The sequence below is a fragment of the Lathamus discolor genome, chromosome 5, assembly GCF_037157495.1.
Source record: "Lathamus discolor isolate bLatDis1 chromosome 5, bLatDis1.hap1, whole genome shotgun sequence".
Classification (NCBI taxonomy): domain Eukaryota; kingdom Metazoa; phylum Chordata; class Aves; order Psittaciformes; family Psittacidae; genus Lathamus; species Lathamus discolor.
Genome location: NC_088888.1, coordinates 94,588,367 through 94,598,010, shown reverse-complemented (window position 1 = coordinate 94,598,010; position 9,644 = coordinate 94,588,367).

The window sequence follows — 9,644 nt, the reverse complement described above, 5'->3', positions numbered from 1 at the left end:
AAGCCTGCAGTAATTGCCCTTTTTGTAATGTGCCTGTTCACCATGCTATCACCCAAGTCATAAAGCTGTCACATCCTGACTCACCATGCACTGCATCTTAGAACAGTAACACAATATCTACTCAGACCAAAATGGGTCCAAATGCAGTCTAAAGGTGATCCACAAACAGACAAAGAGCTGGATGGTACAAGGAAGAGAAAGAGTGTCCTTACTTGACGAAAACAACTCCTCTCTAAAGAAATATGCCTGAGAATGGTATATGAGGAAAAACAGAGGAAAACCAGATGCAGGCTGTTAAAATGTAAAATATTAGCTATCATGAAACAGAGAGCTTTGGGGGTATTGCTTATTTTGCCTAAGTAGTACTCTCCCAGTATCCTGCGGCTCCTTTGAATGAATGTCATCCTTTTCAAGTCTTAGGCTGTCACCTGGCTTGAAGTTCCCCCACTCAAAGGCTGGGTGTGAAATAGGGTTGGACCCTATGGTTCCCATTTCCCTTTGGCCATGCAAAGGTAATATATGTGACCTATAGCCTTCTAGAAGTGTAATTTATTTAGAAGGAAATCATAAAAAAAAAAAAAACATGTTTTAATCCACTAAATGCAGCATATATTCATATGAAGCTTTTCCCTAGAGCTTGCTGCACCCTTGTTATGGAGAGACAACAGTATCTTAGGCTCTTTCTATAGAACAGGTTTCTTTCTGCCTCTCCCTCTGCTTAGCCCTTTAGTCTGTTTCCCTAGCCATATTCTGAGAAGCATCCCATCCCTTCTTCTCAGGAGACTTTTAACTACTCATTAGCCTTTACATTTTCAAATTCAGAGCTTGGAAAAATAAACATGTATCTTATTAGCAGACAGGATGACGTGTCTTTGAGGTTAATAATTTTGCCTATTACCTTTGAAAAGCTGGCCTAAGTATTTGTTCTGGGAAGCCAAATGTTGCTTTCTAATTAGTTTTCTAGGCATCCCACTGTAATTTAAATCAATATACTTACAAAGAAAATTCTCTAACTCAGTAGAACCTCGCTGATTGGTCATATAAAGCATTCACAGTAATACTCCTGACGTAGTTACATATTTCATTCGATTCTCTAAAATGAGATCAAAATAAGTGCACTCCAGCAGAAAAGAGTGAACCTTTTTTTTTTTCTTTTACAATCTTTTGAAGGCAGCATTGTAGCCCTCTTTTGTGCAGAGAGAAGCTGAACCTTGCTACAGTCCCTTATTGTGGAATAGGGCCCCTTTGCACTGCCAGTAGAAATATGTGTGTTTGGATCCAGAGGTTCCACATTTAGTTCTTACTGTTGATAATTTATCTTTGCTTGCAGTGATACAGCTTACTACTTCCATGCCTCAAGACATATGTAGGGAGAATCTTTTATGTTTCAAAGCAAACAAAACTGAACAATATTTGGTTTTAAATTTTTAATTCTTACAAAAAACATACAAAACACAGGAGATTTTTATGGAAGAGCAAGATCTATATGTTAAGAATAGCACTGGAAAGAACCACATACTTCACCAGTTCACATATAGAAGCATACTAAATGTCCAGGTTAGAAAAATCTACAAGACATCTACTGGAACACCACCACAGGATGTTTGGTAGGTGTCTAGACTACAAAACTCCCCTGAAACTTAACATATTACCTAAATGGAAAGACCAAACCCTGTAACTATAAAATATCCAAGAGAGAGTGCAAAAGATAGGAGGAAAATCTTTAAAATCAACAGTCAAAATTATTTAATTCTTGGAATGTTCATTCTTTATATAATTTTTAGAAGGTCTGGGGTTGGTGGACAGAAGAAGTCTGTCAAACAGTCATACCATTGTTTAATGAGTATTTTTAACATAAGCTTTATCCAGAAGAGTTATATTCCTGTATTACAACACTTTGAGCATGATTAATGTGCCTAAACAAAAATGCCTAGGCTTTTTAAGAAGCCTTGGGATATAGAAGACAACTACGGGCACTGCAAATACGGCAGAAAACTAGAGGAAACCAGGAAACCCTTCTGAACTTGCAGCTGGGGCATATGTAGGACACATCAAATGACATATAATAGATATTACTATACATCTAGGATATATATGCTCTTTATGCATAGGATACTAGGTATAACTGAAAAATGTAACTGAGTCTTTTATGTCCAGCTGCACCTGCTACTAAAATAAGGGAAACAAAAAATTGTGCAGAATGTTAAAAAAATAGATACTGTTACAGACTTATTGCTGGAAGAAGTGGAATGACTTCTTCAGATTTCAAAAGGAACTAAACCAGGCTCTAACATAGTTGAATAAATAAGTAGCATGAGTGATTCACTGGCCTTTTCGAACCATGCACAATGTCCAGGTCAGAACTGGTTTTCCGCATTTATCTCCAATAAAATAAAAAAAATGTACCATACATTTAGTTAGCTAATTAAATATGGTTTTGGGATTGCCACTGTACTGTGTGACACTGATGCTTGATATTCAGAATTCAGCCTGCTCTTGATGTTGGTGAGCACTCCATGTTGGATGACTCCATGTTATAGACAGATAGTAACAGCCTCATGCTCACAGGCCCTTGTCCTCATGGAGCACTTCAACCACCCTGATATCTGTTGGAGGGACGGTATGGCCCACCACAAGCAATCTAGGAGGTTCCTCAATGGTGTGGAAGACATCTTCCTTCTGCAAGTAATAGAGGAGCCGACAAGGAGAGGTGCCATGCTAGACCTCGTGCTCACCAACAGGGAAGTGCCGGTTGGAAATGTGGTGCTCCAGGGCAGCCTTGGTTGTAGCGATCATGAGATGGTAGAGTTTGAGATCCTCAGGACAGTGAGAAGAGCGTGCAGCAAGCTCACTGCCCTGGACTTCAAGAGAGCAGACTTTGGCCTCTTCAGGAGTCTGCTTAGTAAGGTTCCATGGGATATAGCCCTGGAGGGCAGGGGGGCCCAAGACTCTTGGTTGATATTCAAGGATCACCTGCTACAAGCTCAGGAGTGCTGCATCCCAACTGGAAGGAAGTGCAGCAGGAGGGCCAGGAGACCTCCTTGGATGGACAAGGAGCTGCTGAGGAAACTTAGAGGGAAAAAATAGGCTTATAAAAGGTGGAAGCAAGGACAGGCAGCCTGGCAAGAATATAAGGATGTTGTCCAGGAAGCTAGGGACCAGGTTAGGAAAGCTAAAGCCCAGTTAGAATTAAACTTGGCTAGGGATGTGAAAGATAACAGGAAGGGATTCTATAGGTACATTGCAAATAAAAGACAGACTAGGGACAATGTGAGCCCTCTCCAGAAGCTATCAGGAGAACTGGCTACCCTGGACTTGGAGAAGGCTGAGGTTCTTAATGACTTCCTTGCCTCAGTCTTCACTGGCAAAGGCTTTGACCACACCACAAAAGTCTTGGAAGGCAGACGCAGGGACTGTGAGAATGAAGACCTTAGGCCCACTGTGGGAGAGGATCTGGTTCGAGACCATCTTAAGAACCTCAATCTGCACAAGTCCATGGGACCTGATGAAATCCGTCCATGGGTCCTGAAGGAGCTGGCGAATGAAGTTGCTAAGCCACTGGCCATCGTATTTGAAAAATCATTGCAGTCAGGTGAAGTTCCCAACGACTGGAAAAAGGGAAATATAACCCCCATTTTCAAGAAGGGGAAAATGGAAGACCCAGGAAACTACAGACCAGTCAGTCTCACCTCTGTGCCTGGTAAAATCTTGGAGCAGATTCTCCTGGAAGGCATGCTAAGGCACATGAAAAAGAACAAGGTGCTTGGTGACAGCCAGCATGGCTTCACTAAGGGGAAATCCTGCCTGACCAATTTGGTGGCCTTCTATGATGGGGTACAAAACTGATGGACAAGGGTAAAGCAGTTGATGTCATCTACCTGGACTTGTGCAAAGCGTTTGACACTGTCCCACACGACATCCTTCTCTCTAAATTGGAGAGGTATCAATTTGATAGGTGGGCCACTCGGTGGATAAAGAACTGGCTGGATGGCCACACACAAAGAGTTGTGATCAATGGCTCGATGTCCGGCTGGAGACCGGTAACGAGTGGTGTCCCTCAGGGATCGGTGTTGAGACCGGTCTTGTTTAACATCTTCATCGCTGACATGGACAGTGGGATTGAGTGCGCCCTCAGCAAGTTTGCCGATGACACCATCTGTGTCATCGAACTGTGTGGTTCGGTTGATATGCTGGAGGGAAGGGATGCCATCCAGAGGGACCTTGACATGCTTGTAAGGTGGGCTGATGCCAACCTTATGAAGTTTAACCATGACAAGTGTAAGGTCCTACAACTGGGTTAGAGCAATCCCAGGCACAGCTACAGATTGGGCAAAGAAGAGATTCAGAGCAGCCCTGCGGAAAAGGACTTGGGGGTGTTGGTTGATGAGAAAATGAACATGAGCCGGCTTCAGTGTGCACTCACAGCGCAGAAAGCCAACCGTATCCTGGGCTGCATCAAAAGCAGCATGACCAGCAGGTCCAAGGAGATGATCCTGCCCCTCTACTCTGCTCTTGTGAGACCTCACCTGGAGCATTGTGTGCAGTTCTGGTGTCCTCAACATAAAAAGGACATGGAACTGTTGGAACAAGTCCAGAGGAGGGCCACGAGGATGATCAGGGGACTGGAGCACCTCCCGTATGAAGACAGGCTGAGGAAGTTGGGGCTGTTCAGCCTGGAGAAGAGGCGGCTGCATGGAGACCTCATAGCAGCCTTCCAGTATCTGAAGGGGGCCTATAGGGATTCTGGGGATGGACTCTTCATTAGGGACTGTAGTGACAGGACAAGGGATAATGGGTTCAGACTTAAACAGGGGAAGTTTAGATTGGATATAAGGAGGAAATTCTTTCCTGTTAGGGTGGTGAGACACTGGAATCGGTTGCCCAGGAAGGTTGTGAGTGCTCCATCCCTGGCAGTGTTCAAGGCCAGGTTGGATGAAGCCTTGGGTAGGATGGTTTAGTGTGAGGTGTCCCTGCCCAAGGTGGGAGTGGGGGGGGGGGGGGGGTTGGAACTAGATGATCTTGAGGTCCTTTCCAACCCTAACTGTTCTATGATTCTATGACTGAGCAAGTATACAAAAGAGAGTTAAGCTATTAATTTTCAGGTACAGTAAAGGGTGGAGAGATCAAATGCTGCAGAGAATACTGGAGAACTTGAGTAGCTTTTGCTTGCTTTTAGCTGTAAAGTGTGTTCAGAGACATGGTATTATGCATAGCTATGAATAGAAGGCTGTTACAGAAAATATCATGTAGGTGCTTCCCAAGCAGTTTCATCACTATTAAGTCTGCAAGAAGTTTCTAGGCAGTTTAGTTTAACTTTCTGAGGTCTCTGCATGGGCTTGAGTTAGTGTTTATTGCTGATATCTATAACCTGAACTAGCTCCTTTTCCTCCTTAGCAAAAGGACTGCACGAGTAAATACAGTGGGTTATCTACCCTGTTAAAGTGCTGTGGGTAGGAGCAAAAAAAAAAGTAGCATGCATATTCTTGTCCTGGCAGTGGCACTCTGGGCCAGGTGGAACCCTCTGAAGGTGCGAAGAGGAGGTAATTGCTTAGGGAAAACAGCTCAAAGAAAGATCTGACAAAATCTTCTGAATCGAAACTGTGGATACAGGCTCCAAAGGAGGTATGTCTAAAAAAGCAAATTTTAAAGCACTGGGACAGTTCTTGAGAAATGGATTCAGTTTTGCATGTGATTTAAGATGTTAGTACAATCTCTTGCATGGTTTGTTAGGATGAGCCATACACCATTCTCAATATGTAGTTTGCATAGCGAGAGTTTGCATTTTAGAGGCCAGCAGAAATGAACAGTGCTGGGGTAGATCATAAGAAATGCTGACTTCAGACTGGGGATCCATCTTGTACAGAATGCTGTCTCTTTTATAGTGATTCAACAAAGGCAAGTTGACAAGGAATAAAAATGGATAAAAACCAAGTAGTTATCACACCTTTCACAGGACGTGTGAGAGCTTGGGGTAGGGAGAGAAGAGTATATATGGTTATGTGTCTGCTTGTTTAATGAAAATCCACAGAGTATAATAAACCTCATTTCCATTAAATTAGCATATGGGTAAGGCTTTGTAGGATCTAAGAAAGGCACTTTGTTTGAACACATAGGGTATCAAAATTCTCATTTGAAATCTTTAATTAACTTTTCCCCCTCTTCATTATCAATCACTTATTTCAAGTATTCATAGCTTCAATAAGCTTCTTCTGGTGGCTAAGAGATAAGACATTTAAGAAATAAAGAGTCAAAGTCAGTGTTGCTTTTATTTGTATTGCATTTGAATTTGACCAGAATCCGTTGGGGTTTTTTTATCAAAGATTCAAGTGAACGGAGCACTAAAGCTGATTTGGCTATATACTTCCTGGGGATGAAGAATATGAATGTTCACATGTGGTCTCTGAATGCAAGCTTGATAAACATGCATAGACTGAGATTTTAATGTCATATAATCACACAATTTTTTTTCTGGGTATTGTTTTAGCAGATTCATATGAAATCTCTCAGGGTGTTCCTTTAATAGATACAACCTTGGAATGAAATTGAGGAAATGTAGGAAGTTATTGGTGAATCACAGTACCTGAAAAAAAAAAAAAGGCCATGTGAATTTTGGTAACTTATGTGCACTCTTTTAGCAAGTAAATGTGATAACCTACATGACCATTTTTGTATACCTAACCACCCTTGTTTACTGTATTATCTTGCCCATTTCCTTACTTGCTTCATATAGAGATCTATTACAATTTACAAAGTCTGATTTACTAGCTTACGGTGTAGAGATGTACTTATTTCAGCCTTGAAAATGCTGAAGACCTGTTGTGGTTTAAGCCCAGCTTGTAACGAAGTACCAGCCACTTGCTCTCCAGTGGGATGGGGTGGAGAATTAGCAAAAAGGTAAAATCCCATAGATTGAGATAAGAACAGTTTAATAATGGAAATAAAAGATGGTGATGATGATGATGATGATGATGATAATAACAATACAATCGTAAATAAGAGAGAAAGAGAGGAAAGAATGAACACCCCCCCCCCCAAAAAAAAAAAAAAAAACACAAACCAACAAATGATGCATAATACAATTGCTCACCACCTGCCAGCCAGTACCCAGCCAGACCCAAACAGTGAGTAACTTCCCCAGTTTATACACAGGGCATGACGTGCTGTGGTATGGAATACCTCTTTGGCTAGTTTGGGTCAGGCATCCTGTCTCTGCTTCCTCCTGGTTTCTTGTGCCCTTCCTTACTGGCAGAACATAAGAGACTGAAAAGTTCTTAATCAGGGTAAGTGATACTGAGAAATAACTAAAACACTAGTCTGATATCAACACTGTTATCAGACTAAGGCCAAAACACAGCCCTGTAACAGCTAGCAGAAAGAAAATTAACTCTATCCCAGCTGACATCAGGACAAAGCCCCTTGGAGAACTGAACAAATTTGTAAATGTCACAGTTAGAGAACCTCATATAGCTTGACTTGGTGAAAGCCTGGAAGACTACAGCAGTCAGATGGAGAAAGAAGCAAGTACAGCAGTTGACCCCAGGATAGCTGTGAGCTATGAATGTGACACAACCATCAGGAAGGCAAACTGAGATCTAGGGTATGTTGCAAAAAGTATGTCCAAGAGAAACTGAGTACTAGTTCCACTGTAGCATTCACCATATACTACAACTATGGATACAAATTAAACAGGATGGGCCACTCAGGGATGTGTGATCACCCCTACTTTAAAATGCTAGTATAGCCCTTGCACATTTTTGATTTAGGCCAATTAGCATTTTCCCAAGGTAGTGCCTGGGCATGGCTCAGCGGCTAATATGGGCTGGGAGCCATTCTTAGCACAGTGTTGAAAACCAAGGGAGTAAGTCCGTTCGCCTATGTAAAAGTGAGCCATGCCACATCAACCAAACTTCTTTACATTTTATATATTTACCAATACACATGTGGCCATCTCAGTGAAATTAATTCATTAATTTTAATGAAATGCCTCTGATTTTCAGTCGGAAATAATGCATTCACTCTACGTAGGAAAGATACTGGGATGACAAAGGAATTTAAGAATTGAGTTTACAAATAGATTAGAGGAGCTTGGCTTGTTTAAATGCACAAGAAGTTTGGCTAAAAATAGTACACATCAGAGAAGTAAAAGGTATATTTTCAGTGAAGAATAATATTGGCTTAAGAACAGATAAGTGACAGTGGCTATGAATATAATTTTCACATAAGATGAAAGTTATAAGAAGGTCTTTTATTCTCTGCGGGAGTGAATGCTCATTTGAAGCAGATTTCAATTTGCAGTAGTGGACAGAAGGTGATTGTAAGATCATGGACGAGATTACACAGTTTGATTTGTACTTGCACTGAGGGTCTGTATTAATTTAACTGAGTGACTCCCTCAAATTCTCAGCTTGGTCTTACTGGATATTAAAACAATTGACCAGCATATTAATTTTAAGGCTATTTTTTGAGGCAAAATAGCAAACAATCTTGTTCCACATTTAGACTCACAACTGTCAGTTTGAATTTTAACTATTGTAAAATTCATAGTTCCTTGTAAGAATTTTGGAAATGCAGTTACACCTTCTGTAAATATGATTTTAAAATTCTGCTTTGGGATAAATTCTCTCCCAGTTTTACCAACTGCCGAGTTCAGTGTTCACTAAGTAAAATACACCAGTAAGTCACAACTAGTAATTTCCCTATGCAACATAAAAATATTTTTCTAAAAATGTCTTTCCTTCAGATCTGCTGTTTTACTTACCATGGATTTTGATCTGCAATGTGTCAAATGCTGTGACCAGGGATTATGCATTAATGAAACGGGATTAAAATTAATTTTTAAAATAGAAGTCTTTACCATGGCCTTCTCTACCCTCGGTTTTCAGACACCTTCCATGACCAGTAAGTCCAATAGTTAATTTATTTCTAAATAAATAAATGAGATTTTTCAGCTGGTCTCTTTGTTCTAGGGTCTTGAACCTTAGGATAAACGCTACAGCACTATGAGATGGGCAACGCAGTTGTTATGGCAGGCAGCCCAATTGCCTTGCAGTCATTTGAATTAGCTATTGGTATCACATTTAGCCCTGGCAAATTTATTAGAACAGTTGAATTTTCAGCTCAAGCTCAGAGTTTCAAGAGAACCTCTTTGCTTTAGAGGAAACTTCAGTTGAATCTCTTTCTTACAGACCTGGTACTGGAATGGAAGGACAATTTAAGCAAAGGAATAAGTTATCACAGTTTTAAATTTGGATGAACAACGTATAGTTTTACTCACAATTACCAAATGTGCTTATTGTTAGAAAACAGAGTGCATGAATCTCTTGTTTATGGAAAATTGGCATGCGCAGTGTATAGCTCATGACATAATTTATGAGTTTTCTGTAGAGTCCTGGTAATTATTACTGGACTATTCATTATTGATCTCATTTGGAATGGTAATGAATTTAAATCTAGCTTGTTAAAATGTAACAACAACCACAAAAAAATCTATTGTTTTGGGGCAATTCTGCATTAACTGAAGCCAATGGAAATGTTCCCACTAATGTCAAGAAATACTAGATTTATCTGATCTATCTGAATGTGGCTCCATAGTTGTTTTTATGCATGCTGAGTTACTGCTTAACTCCATGATGCCTTTAGTAGCT